A 13,712-nucleotide genomic window follows, 5' to 3' on the forward strand; every position below is an offset into this window, starting at 1 on the left:
AAAAATATGCAGTATAGTCTTAGAAAACAGTGCAAACAATATATAGTTACAATAGGATGCAATGGGGAAACATAGGGATAGGGGCAACACAAACCATATACTCCAGAAGTGGAATGCGAACCACGAATGGACCCCAAACCTATGTGACCCTGTAGAGGGTCGCTGGGACTATTAGAAAATAGTGAGAGTTAGCAAAATAACCCTCCCCAAGACCCTGAAAAGTGAGTGCAAAGTGCACTGAAGTTCCCCTAAGGACAAAATAGTCGTGTTAGAGGAATAATGCAGGAAAGACACAAACCAGCAATGCAACAACTGGGGATTTCCAATCTAGTGTACCTGTGGAACAAGGGGACCAAGTCCAAAAGTCACAAGCAAGTCGGAGATGGGCAGATGCCCAGGAAATGCCAGCTGCGGGTGCAAAGAAGCTTCGACTGGACAGAAGAAGCTGAGGTTTCTGCAGGAACGAAAAGGGCTAGAGACTTCCCCTTTGGTGGACGGATCCCACTTGCCTTGGAGAGTTGTGCAGAAGTGTTTTCCCGCCGGAAGAACGCCAACAAGCCTTGCTACACGCAAATCGTACGTTTGGAGTTTTTGGACGCTGCTGGGGCCCAGGAGGGACCAGGAGGTCGCAAATTGGACCTGCAGAGAGAGGGGACGTCGAGCAAGACAAGGAGCCCTCACTGAAGCAGGTAGCACCCGGAGAAGTGCCAGAAACAGGCACTACGAGGATGCGTGAAACGGTGCTCGCCGAAGTTGCACAAAGGAGTCCCACGTCGCCGGAGACCAACTTAGAAAGTCGTGCAATGCAGGTTAGAGTGCCGTGGACCCAGGCTTGGCTGTGCACGAAGGATTTCCGCCGGAAGTGCACAGGGGCCGGAGTAGCTGCAAAGTCGCGGTTCCCAGCAATGCAGCCCAGCGAGGTGAGGCAAGGACTTACCTCCACCAAACTTGGGCTGAAGAGTCACTGGACTGTGGGGGTCACTTGGACAGTGTCGCTGGATTCGAGGGACCTCGCTCGTTGTGCTGAGAGGAGACCCAAGGGACTGGTAATGCAGCTTTTTGGTGCCTGCGGTTGCAGGGGGAAGATTCCGTCGACCCACGGGAGATTTCTTCGGAGCTTCTGGTGCAGAGAGGAGGCAGACTACCCCCACAGCATGCACAAGCAGGAAAACAGTCGAGAAGGCGGCAGGATCAGCGTTACAGAGTTGCAGTAGTCGTCTTTGCTACTATGTTGCAGGTTTGCAAGCTTCCAGCGCGGTCAGCGGTCGATTCCTTATCAGAAGGTGAAGAGGGAGATGCAGAGGAACTCGGCTGAGCTCATGCATTCGTTATCTAAAGTTTCCCCAGAGACAGAGACCCTAAATAGCCAGAAAAGAGGGTTTGGCTACCTAGGAGAGAGGAAAGGCTACTAACACCTGAAGGAGCCTATCAGCAGGAGTCTCTGACGTCACCTGGTGGCACTGGCCACTCAGAGCAGTCCAGTGTGCCAGTAGCACCTCTGTTTCCAAGATGGCAGAGGTCTGGAGCACACTGGAGGAGCTCTGGACACCTCCCAGGGGAGGTGCAGGTCAGGGGAGTGGTCACTCCCCTTTCCTTTGTCCAGTTTCGCGCCAGAGCAGGGGCTAAGGGGTCCCTGAACCGGTGTAGACTGGCTTATGCAGAATTGGGCACATCTGTGCCCAACAAAGCATTTCCAGAGGCTGGGGGAGGCTACTCCTCCCCTGCCTTCACACCATTTTCCAAAGGGAGAGGGTGTCACACACTCTCTCAGAGGAAGTTCTTTGTTCTGCCATCCTGGGCCAGGCCTGGCTGGACCCCAGGAGGGCAGCTGCCTGTCTGAGGGGTTGGCAGCAGCAGCAGCTGCAGAGAAACCCCAGGAAGGGCAGTCTGGCAGTACCAGGGTCTGTGCTACAGACCACTGGGATCATGGAATTGTACCAACAATGCCAGGATGGCATAGAGGGGGCAATTCCATGATCATAGACATGTTACATGGCCATATTCGGAGTTACCATGGTGAAGCTACATATAGGTAGTGACCTATATGTAGTGCACGCGTGTAATGGTGTCCCCGCACTCACAAAGTTCAGTGAATTGGCTCTGAACAATGTGGGGGCACCTTGGCTAGTGCCAGGGTGTCCTCACACTAAGTAACTTTGCACCTAACCTTTACCAGGTAAAGGTTAGACATATAGGTGACTTATAAGTTACTTAAGTGCAGTGTAAAATGGCTGTGAAATAACATGGACGTTATTTCACTCAGGCTGCAGTGGCAGGCCTGTGTAAGAATTGTCAGAGCTCCCTATGGGTGGCAAAAGAAATGCTGCAGCCCATAGGGATCTCCTGGAACCCCAATACCCTGGGTACCTCAGTACCATATACTTGGGATTTATAAGGGTGTTCCAGTAAGCCAATGTAAATTGGTAAAAATGGTCACTAGCCTGTCAGTGACAATTTGGAAGTAATGAGAGAGCATAACCACTGAGGTTCTGGTTAGCAGAGCCTCAGTGAGACAGTTAGGCACCACACAGGGAACATATACATGCACACCTATGAGCACTGGGGCCCTGTGTGACAGGGTCCCAGTGACACATACATATAGGCCACAAACTTATGAGCACTGGGGTCCTGACCAGCAGGATCCCAGTGACACATACCAAACATACTGAAAACATAGTGTTTTCACTATGAGCACTGAGGCCTGGCTATCAGGATCCCAGTGAGACAGTGAAAACAGTGACAAACACCCTGACATACACTCACAAACAGGCCAAAAGTGGGGGTAACAAGGCTAGAAAGAGGCTACCTTCTCACACAACCCCCCCCCAAACGAAGGACAATAAGGCTAACCTTGGCCAGTTGAGACTTTATTGTCTAAGTGGTGATAAGTAGAGAGTAGCTCTGCAATAGACTGGTTACTCCCTTTATCATCCACTATATGGTTACTTCCCTGTGGGGATGTAAACCACCCTGTTTGAAGTTTTTTAGCTAAGCAACAATGTGAAGATGTATTTTCAGAGTTTCTATCAGTAAGTTTTAGTTTAGAGCAGTGGGAATTGTCCACTGAACCTATTTGTAGTGATGGAAATGCCAGACAGGGATGCTGTCTCAGAAGAGCCATAGCTGGGCAAAAACTTTGTCCATCTGGCTGGAAGAGAGAACAGGGATGCTGTTTCTCTTGAGTTGGAGCAGGGCAGGGATGCTGTCCTATGAGCTCCACACTAGGGCAGGGATGCTGTCCTAAGTGTTGTGAGGTAGTGCAGGGTTTCTGCACTAAAGTTTCTCTGGGAGGGTTGGAGGGATGCTCCATGTTAACTAAAATGGTGCTGTTTTTCTCACCAATGTTAGTTATCCCACAGAGAGGTACTTCCACCTCAGGGAGTCCAGCTTTGCCAGCTGATGATTCCCTTGGAACAGGTGCCACCCCAGGAGAGGTTTCTCCCACCACAGGAATAGTATCCTGAATGGTAGGGTGGTTAGGGGATACTGTGATACCCTTTTTACCTGTTGATGGAGAGGGATCCTGATTTTTCAGGCCTTCTCTCCTTTGCTTTTTCATTTCACTTGAAATGAGAGGGAACAATTCCTCCGGGATGCCCCGCATGGCTGCATGGGCATAAAACTCTACATCAGCCCAACCTGAGGCCTCTAGGTCATTACCTAAGAGACAGTCTACAGGTAAGCTAGGTGATACCACCACCTGCTTAGGGCCAGTAACTCCACCCCAACTAAACTGAATTATAGCTAAGGGAAGAAACTTAGTGGAGTTATGGACATCAATAATCTTATACTGTTGTCCAATGATGTGTTGATCAGGGTGCACTAGGTTTTCAGTCACCAAAGTGAAACTGGCACCTGTGTCCCTGTAGGCCAAGGCCTCAACACCATTTATTGAAACTGTCTGCCTGTACTTATCCATTGTAAGGGGACAAGCAGCCAGTGTGGCAAGGCCAATGCCACTAGGTGTGACAGAAACTGTCTTGGGACTGATTACATCAGTTTCCACTATGGACCCATAAGTGAACCCAACTACACCCTTTGCTTGACTGTTGCCAGCAGTCCCACCACTAGTACCACTACTGCTAGTGGCACTAGAGCTTGATGTATTAGTGGTGGTAGGCTCAGGGGGTTTACCTGGACAGGACTTATCCCCTGGCCTATGGCCTCTATTTTTACACACAAAGCACCAAGGCTTTTTAATGTGTGCAGGTTGGGAAGAAGAGGAAGAATTTGTTTTATCTACACCCTCTGAAGAGTGTTTAAGATTTGAAGTGGGATCTTTGGTTTTACCCTTATCCCCATGCTTATCTTGAGATTTTTCACCATCTTTCTTCTTATTGCCATCTTTGTCACCCCCTGTATGAACTTTTCTGTTCACCCTTGTTCTGACCCATTTGTCTGCCTTCTTTCCCAATTCTTGGGGAGAGGTCAGATCAGAGTCTACCAGGTACTGGTGCAACAAATCAGACACACAATTATTAAGTATATGCTCTCTCAGGATTGTGTTATACAGGCTTTCATAATCAGTAACTTTACTGCCATGCAACCACCCCTCCAAGGCCTTCACTGCCTGGTCAATGAAATCAACCCAGTCTTGTGAAGACTCCTTTTTGGTCTCTCTGAACTTTATCCTGTACTGTTCAGTGGTTAAGCCATAACCATCCAGGAGTGCATTCTTAAGAACTTGGAAATTATTAGCATCATTTTCTTTTACAGTAAGGAGCCTATCCCTACCTTTTCCAGTAAATGATAGCCATAGGATAGCAGCCCACTGCTTTTGAGGGACATCCTGTACAACACAGGCCCTCTCAAGTGCAGCAAACCACTTGTTAATGTCATCCCCCTCCTTATAAGGGGGAACTATCTTGTGCAGATTCCTGGAATCATGCTCTTTTGCAGGATGACTATGGGGAATACTGCTGCTGCCACCATGGGTATCTAAACCCAACTTCTGTCTTTCCTTCTCTAATTCTAAAGACTGTCTATCCAAATCCAGCTGTTGCTTCTTGAGCTTCAGTCTGGTTTGTTCCACCCTCAACTTATTGAGTTCCCTTTCTAACAATCTGTCATCAGGGTGGGTGGGAGGGACATTTCTAGATACAGAGGTATGATGGGAATGAACAGAAGGAGACCTGTCCCTTACAGAGGGCACCCTAACAGCTTGGCTAACAGTATAATGTGAGAGCACACCATCAGTATGGTGTGATTCAACCTCTGTACCAACTATGCTAGACTGTCTAGTAATGGGCAGGCTGAGAAGTTTCTTTCCTGAATCTTTTCCTGGGGGAGTCCCTGGATCAGATTGAGAACCATTAGCTACTTTTTCACCAGATTGGGCACTTATGGCCTTATCCTGTACTCTAAGCATGTTAATTAACAGTTCTAAGGAAGGATTCTTCCCTACACTCAAACCTCTCTCTATGCAGAGACTCCTTGCTCCTTTCCAGCTAAGGTGATCATATGCAAGTTTGGACAGTTCAACCTTTTTGCCTGTGCCAGACATTTTTTTGAGAGAGTTAAGTGATAGAAAAAGAGAAAAAAGTTTTCAGAACTTTTTGGAAAGACAGAAAAAAACTTTTTAAACTTTTAAGAACTTTTTGAAAGTTTAGAAGTACTTTTCAGCACTTAGAAAAGAGTGAAAAGAGGAAATGCAAAACTTTTTGGCTATGTGTACACAAACTGAACTTCTTTTGTATATTTTTCTCTTATGAAAAGTACAATGACAAGAGTGGTAAGTAGTCTCAAGCACTTATCCCACCACTGCACAACCAATGTAGGAGGCTGGACTGGCTTGTAGTGAGTACCAAGGGGTACTTGCACCTTGCACCAGGCCCAGTTATCCCTTATTAGTGTATAGGGTGTCTAGCAGCTTAGGCTGATAGATAATGGTAGCTTAGCAGAGCAGCTTAGGCTGAACTAGGAGACGTGTGAAGCTACTACAGTACCACTTAGTGTCATATGCACAATATCATAAGAAAACACAATACACAGTTATACTAAAAATAAAGGTACTTTATTTTTATGACAATATGCCAAAGTATCTTAGAGTGTACCCTCAGTGAGAGGATAGGAAATATACACAAGATATATATACACAATAGCAAAAATATGCAGTATAGTCTTAGAAAACAGTGCAAACAATATATAGTTACAATAGGATGCAATGGGGAAACATAGGGATAGGGGCAACACAAACCATATACTCCAGAAGTGGAATGCGAACCACGAATGGACCCCAAACCTATGTGACCCTGTAGAGGGTCGCTGGGACTATTAGAAAATAGTGAGAGTTAGCAAAATAACCCTCCCCAAGACCCTGAAAAGTGAGTGCAAAGTGCACTGAAGTTCCCCTAAGGACAAAATAGTCGTGTTAGAGGAATAATGCAGGAAAGACACAAACCAGCAATGCAACAACTGGGGATTTCCAATCTAGTGTACCTGTGGAACAAGGGGACCAAGTCCAAAAGTCACAAGCAAGTCGGAGATGGGCAGATGCCCAGGAAATGCCAGCTGCGGGTGCAAAGAAGCTTTGACTGGACCGAAGAAGCTGAGGTTTCTGCAGGAACGAAAAGGGCTAGAGACTTCCCCTTTGGTGGACGGATCCCTCTCGCCTTGGAGAGTCGTGCAGAAGTGTTTTTCCGCCGGAAGGACGCCAACAAGCCTTGCTACACGCAAATCGTGCGTTTGGCGTTTTTGGACGCTGCTGGGGCCCAGGAGGGACCAGGAGGTCGCAAATTAGACTTGCAGAGAGAGGGAACGTCGAGCAAGACAAAGAGCCCTCACTAAAGCAGGTAGCACCCGGAGAAGTGCCAGAAACAGGCACTACGAGGATGCGTGAAACAGTGCTCGCCGAAGTTGCACAAAGGAGTCCCACGTCGCCGGAGACCAACTTAGAAAGTCGTGCAATGCAGGTTAGAGTGCCGTGGACCCAGGCTTGGCTGTACACGAAGAATTTCCGCCGGAAGTGCACAGGGGCCGGAGTAGCTGCAAAGTCGCGGTTCCCAGCAATGCAGCCCAGCGAGGTGAGGCAAGTACTTACCTCCACCAAACTTGGGCTGAAGAGTCACTGGACTGTGGGGGTCACTTGGACAGCGTCGCTGGATTCGAGGGACCTCGCTCGTCGTGCTGAGAGGAGACCCAAGGGACCGGTAATGCAGCTTTTTGGTGCCTGCGGTTGCAGGGGGAAGATTCCGTCGACCCACGGGAGATTTCTTCGGAGCTTCTGGTGCAGAGAGGAGGCAGACTACCCCCACAGCATGCACAAGCAGGAAAACAGTCGAGAAGGCGGCAGGATCAGCGTTACAGAGTTGCAGTAGTCGTCTTTGCTACTATGTTGCAGGTTTGCAAGCTTCCAGCGCGGTCAGCGGTCGATTCCTTATCAGAAGGTGAAGAGGGAGATGCAGAGGAACTCGGCTGAGCTCATGCATTCGTTATCTAAAGTTTCCCCAGAGACAGAGACCTTAAATAGCCAGAAAAGAGGGTTTGGCTACCTAGGAGAGAGGAAAGGCTACTAACACCTGAAGGAGCCTATCAGCAGGAGTCTCTGACGTCACCTGGTGGCACTGGCCACTCAGAGCAGTCCAGTGTGCCAGCAGCACCTCTGTTTCCAAGATGGCAGAGGTCTGGAGCACACTGGAGGAGCTCTGGACACCTCCCAGGGGAGGTGCAGGTCAGGGGAGTGGTCACTCCCCTTTCCTTTGTCCAGTTTCGCGCCAGAGCAGGGGCTAAGGGGTCCCTGAACCGGTGTAGACTGGCTTATGCAGAATTGGGCACATCTGTGCCCAACAAAGCATTTCCAGAGGCTGGGGAAGGCTACTCCTCCCCTGCCTTCACACCATTTTCCAAAGGGAGAGGGTGTCACACCCTCTCTCAGAGGAAGTTCTTTGTTCTGCCATCCTGGGCCAGGCCTGGCTGGACCCCAGGAGGGCAGCTGCCTGTCTGAGGGGTTGGCAGCAGCAGCAGCTACAGAGAAACCCCAGGAAGGGCAGTCTGGCAGTACCAGGGTCTGTGCTACAGACCACTGGGATCATGGAATTGTACCAACAATGCCAGGATGGCATAGAGGGGGCAATTCCATGATCATAGACATGTTACATGGCCATATTCGGAGTTACCATGGTGAAGCTACATATAGGTAGTGACCTATATGTAGTGCACGCGTGTAATGGTGTCCCCGCACACACAAAGTTCAGTGAATTGGCTCTGAACAATGTGGGGGCACCTTGGCTAGTGCCAGGGTGTCCTCACACTAAGTAACTTTGCACCTAACCTTTACCAGGTAAAGGTTAGACATATAGGTGACTTATAAGTTACTTAAGTGCAGTGTAAAATGGCTGTGAAATAACATGGACGTTATTTCACTCAGGCTGCAGTGGCAGGCCTGTGTAAGAATTGTCAGAGCTCCCTATGGGTGGCAAAAGAAATGCTGCAGCCCATAGGGATCTCCTGGAACCCCAATACCCTGGGTACCTCAGTACCATATACTTGGGATTTTTAAGGGTGTTCCAGTAAGCCAATGTAAATTGGTAAAAATGGTCACTAGCCTGTCAGTGACAATTTGGAAGTAATGAGAGAGCATAACCACTGAGGTTCTGGTTAGCAGAGCCTCAGTGAGACAGTTAGGCACCACACAGGGAACATATACATGCACACCTATGAGCACTGGGGCCCTGTGTGACAGGGTCCCAGTGACACATACATATAGGCCACAAACTTATGAGCACTGGGGTCCTGACCAGCAGGATCCCAGTGACACATACCAAACATACTGAAAACATAGTGTTTTCACTATGAGCACTGAGGCCTGGCTATCAGGATCCCAGTGAGACAGTGAAAACAGTGACAAACACCCTGACATACACTCACAAACAGGCCAAAAGTGGGGGTAACAAGGCTAGAAAGAGGCTACCTTCTCACAGTGGCGTGTGTTAAGGAGAGCGTTTTCCCATTGCAAAAGCTGTTTCCGCCGTGTTTTTATCCACGGTGAATCTGCCCTGGAAAAGGTGGCGGATTGGCCTGTTGTAATAGTGTGGGCGGTACATTGTCTCCCGCCTGTCTGGTGGCGGTGACCGCCGCGCTGCTTTTCTGTACCGCTGTGGCGGTCGGAGTGTTAAAGTGGCTGTCTATGTTGGCGGTTTCTGCCACGGTCATAATTCCCTTTTTTTCTCCGCAGGCCTGTTTGCAGTATTACCGCATCTTTAACACCGTCCGCCAGGGTTGTAATGACCCCCACAGTATTAAAGCAGCGACTGGCGAGAAAGGCAATCTCACGTATTTACACGAAGATAAGTAATAACTTACCAGAGATATTAGGGGGACCTGCAGGAGGAATGGGAACCGGATCTGGAGGGACTGTTGGACGCGAAATGAAGTGAGACACTCCAGGGGCCCAGAGAAGGTGCCCTCAGGGTTGGTTTCCATATGGTACAATTAACAATTATCCATATAGTACTATAGAGTTATTTTCGAACATTGGACGGGCTGACAACACTGATTGTCTTAGAGGATGTGGCCAGGTGAGCACATACCTTTTGGGACTGCCCTGTAATTAGGACCTACTGGGAGGTGGTGGTGAAAAGTCTGGCAAAAGTTACTGCCCTGTGACTAAAATCGAATAGTAAACTGTGTGTCCTGGGTATTTGGGGAGAGGAAATGGCTATCAGATACAAACAACTGTCCTATAATATGGGCTTGGTAGTGACCCAAGATAATATAGCTAGACATTGGGGGTCACCTCTGTTATCACTATTTCAACAATGGGGAAAAGACATGGGGGGCATATTTACAAGAATGTGGAGTAGGGTAGTGCAGCAAGTAACGTTGCTGTGCTGCTCTGCGCCACAGGCTAAGCCCAGAAATGTACCATATTTACAAAACACAGTCATTTCGGTCCTCTCCCCCAGCTCTGGTGCCTTTTTGACTGCCTAGCAACAAAGCAGGCACCCCTGCACCATAGAGGGATACTTTCCTTCCATGGAGGTGTTTTCCTCTTTCTATGTGTGCTGCAGAGTGCAGAATACATAGAAAGAAAAAATAAACAAGGAGAAATATTTCTCCTTGTTACACCCCACCCAGGGAGGCGCATGGTTTTGACACATTCCCAGGTTTACATTGCCACCACTCCTTTGTATGCGACTCCACTATATTGTATTCTAGTTCATCACACTGCACTGTACAACACTCCAGTCTACACCACTTACAAGTATGCTACTCTACTATAAGCTACTCCACGTATGCTAATCCACTGCACGTCACTTCACTGTACTTCACTACACCAAACACTATTCCACTGTGTGGCACTCCACTCTGTGACACTCCAGTCTTTGCTATTCCACTTTATGGCAATCTACTCTTCTAAACTCCACTGTATGCTATTAGTCTATACTGTAGTCCACTTCACACCAATGCCGTGTATGCCACTGCATTCTACACAACTCCACTGTACAGCACTCCCTTCACTCTCTAGAACTGCACTCCATAAAACTATACTGCACTTTATGGCACTGTACAAGACTCTACTTCACTTTACTCACATACACTTCACTGTCTAACTCGCCAGTCTAATCTATGCCATACACTCTATTGTACAACACTGTATTCCACTAAACAGCACTTTTAAATACTGTATGATACAACACCCCTTCTATGGTACAAAACATTACTCCAATTAATAACAGTTTACCCTTCTACATGATACACAACTAGACTATAATCAATTCCACACCACTCTAGTCCACGGCACGCTAATACACTGTAATATACTTTACTCCACACAATGTTCAGCAACACAACTGAACTCTATTCCACTTTACTCCACTGTATGAGACTTTACCTCGCTTGACACCACTGTCCAATCATTCACTCTATGCATCTCCAGTCTACAGCACTCAGATGTATGATACTCTCCTTCATTTTACTGTATGACACTGAAATGTATGAGACCTTAATAAATGCCACTCAATACTACGATTTGAAATACATTAAAAGCATAAAAACACTGAAATTCCATGAACAAACCAAAGGTTAGAGATAAGTTATAGTTAGGAAAACTTTGCTTATTCTTTCCATGCAAACTATACTTAAATTACACAAACATTAGAAACTCTAAAATTATAGTTATTACTTACATTTAGAATTTACATACCACCTTCTAATTACTGCAAGTCGCACACCTAAATACACAGTGTTACTTATAACTTACATTCTAACTTAACACACCGCATTCAAATTACTATAAGTCGCGCACATCTGTACACAGTGTTATCACCTCACTTCTCATACTACATTGATGTCATCACTTATAGCATGTCAAATCATAGCTTTCAGAACAACAGTTATGATCTCTCAATTGAAGTGATTCTTCTGAACACAGTGAATGGTAGAGTTGCAAAGTAACTATAACTCACGCCCTTGCCATGCACAGCTTTCTTATCAATAATTTTACTGCAAATGTTACAGTGATAATATCAATGATGTCATATAAGATGTCATGAGTAATTTAATATCTGGGGTAATTAGCAGCGCAAGGGTGCGAGTTATAGTTACCTTAGGACACAAGTTTTAATTACTTATAATAACTCTAACTATAACAGCTGAATTTCTATGGTTCTTTGGGTGTAATATATGAACCTAACTATAACATCCCTGTAACCTTTGTTTTTTAGTGAGTTTCTACTTTTTTTTAACTTTAAGTCAAATGCCCATCACAATGCACGTTGAGGAGGGGAGTTTGGACACAGGGCCTGGTCTGGCATTGTGTTGCCCCCACCCAAGCTTGCTGTTACTGCCCCCGCCATCTATTGTTCAAGTCCATGCCCCTGCTCTCTCATTACAGCCCTGTGAGCCGTTGTTTTGCCACTGCCCTTCTCGTCTGCCCTGAAGAGTTAGCTTGCTGCCTTATTCACCTCCTCTATACCCTCTGTTGTCTTAGTCCATGAACCAGCCCCTCCTTCCTGCCTTGCATGTTCCGATGTGCTGCCACTGCCCTCCAATTAGCTTAATGTCCCTGCCTACTCCTTCTGCCCTCCGTTGCCCAAGTCTGTGCCCCATTATTGCCCTCCTGATTAGCCTCTGTGCTGAGCTTTTGCCTTTACCTTCCTTCCCCTGCCCTCTGATGTCTGTGTGCTTGCCACTGCTCCCACCTTTTTGCTCACTGTGTTCCATCGACCTGCCACTGCCCCTCCTATCTACTCTGAGTGTTCTGCTGAGCCGCCACTGCCCCTCCACCTTCCTAGCATGGTCAGATGACTGCTGCCTGTCTCTGCCACCTCCAACCCTGCCTGTCAGAGTTCCATGCCCCTCCACCCCATGGTCCATTTTGCTGCCACTCCCTTCTGCCCTACATGCTCTGTTGTGTTGCAACTGCTCATCCTGCTAACCCTGCATGGTCTTTTGTGAAGCTTGATCCTTGGTCGCTTGAAAAAACTGTAAATTATGGTGATCTGTGTAAACAGTTACGGTGTGTCTAGCTCCTAGAAGGTGGTGATGCCACTCCTGGAAGGCAAGCTTGATGGCCAGAAGTTCCTGCTCCGCCACCATGTAATTTTGCTCTACGGGTAGCAATTTCTTTGAGAAGTAAGCTACTGGATGGAGATGCCCAGACTCAGGATGTCATTGGGACAAGACACTACCCACTGCCATTTGGGAAGTGTCTGCTTCCATGAAAAATGCCTCAACCGGGTTGGGATGATGGAGAATGGGTGTTTCAGTGAAGGTGTTTTTAAGATGTTGGAAGGCTTTCTCAGCTTCTGCATCCCAGAGGAACTTAACCCCCTTTCATAGGAGACGAGTTATGGGAGATACTACGGTAGAAAAGTGGGGTATAAATCTCCAATAAAAATTTGCAAAGCCCAAAAACTGTTGCACTTCCTTGATGAATCTTGGGGCTACCCAATCCAGGATGGCCTGTACCTTGGACCTATCCATGGAAATTCCATCGGGAGTGATCACATATCCCAGGAATTCAACAGTTGTAGCGTGAAAAACACATTTTTCCAGCTTGGCGAAGTGATGATGCTCTCGAAGCCATTGTAAAACTGCTCTTACATGCCCTATATGTTCCTCAGTAGAAGATGAATAGATCAAAATGTCGTCTATGTATACCACTACACAGATATCCAGAAACACCTGCAGCACTTCATTGATGAAAAATTGAAACGCTGCAGGAGCGTTACACAACCCAAAGGGCATCACTGTGTACTCGAAGAGTCCGAATTTAATTCAGAACCCCGTCTTCCACTCATCCCCCTTCATCACTCAGATCAAGCGGTAGGTGCCCAGAGGTCGAGGTTAGTATAAATAGTCAAATGACGTACCTGATCTAAAAGTTCCGGGATCAACGGAAGTGGGTACCAATTTTTTATGGTCACTTTGTTCACTGCGCAATAGTCTATATAGGCGCGCAGCTCGCGATTCTTCTTGGGCACGAAGAACAAAGACGACGATACAGGTGATGTTGAATGACGAATGAAACCCTTAGCCAATAGATCATCCAGGTAGTCTCGCAGGTATCGATTCTCAGGCTCAGAAAGAGCATACACCCTACTACATGGTAGCGTTGCCCCTGGAATCAAGTCTATACGACAATCGTGTGACCTATGTGGCGGGGGCTGGGTGGCCTTCTGTTCACTAAAGACATCATGGAAGTCTTTATACGGTACAGGAATGGCCAGTGTGTCGTCCTGCTTGATAGCCGTAGTATGTGTGGCAACACA

Source organism: Pleurodeles waltl, chromosome 5 (genome assembly GCF_031143425.1).
Source record: "Pleurodeles waltl isolate 20211129_DDA chromosome 5, aPleWal1.hap1.20221129, whole genome shotgun sequence".
In the NCBI taxonomy this organism is placed as follows: domain Eukaryota; kingdom Metazoa; phylum Chordata; class Amphibia; order Caudata; family Salamandridae; genus Pleurodeles; species Pleurodeles waltl.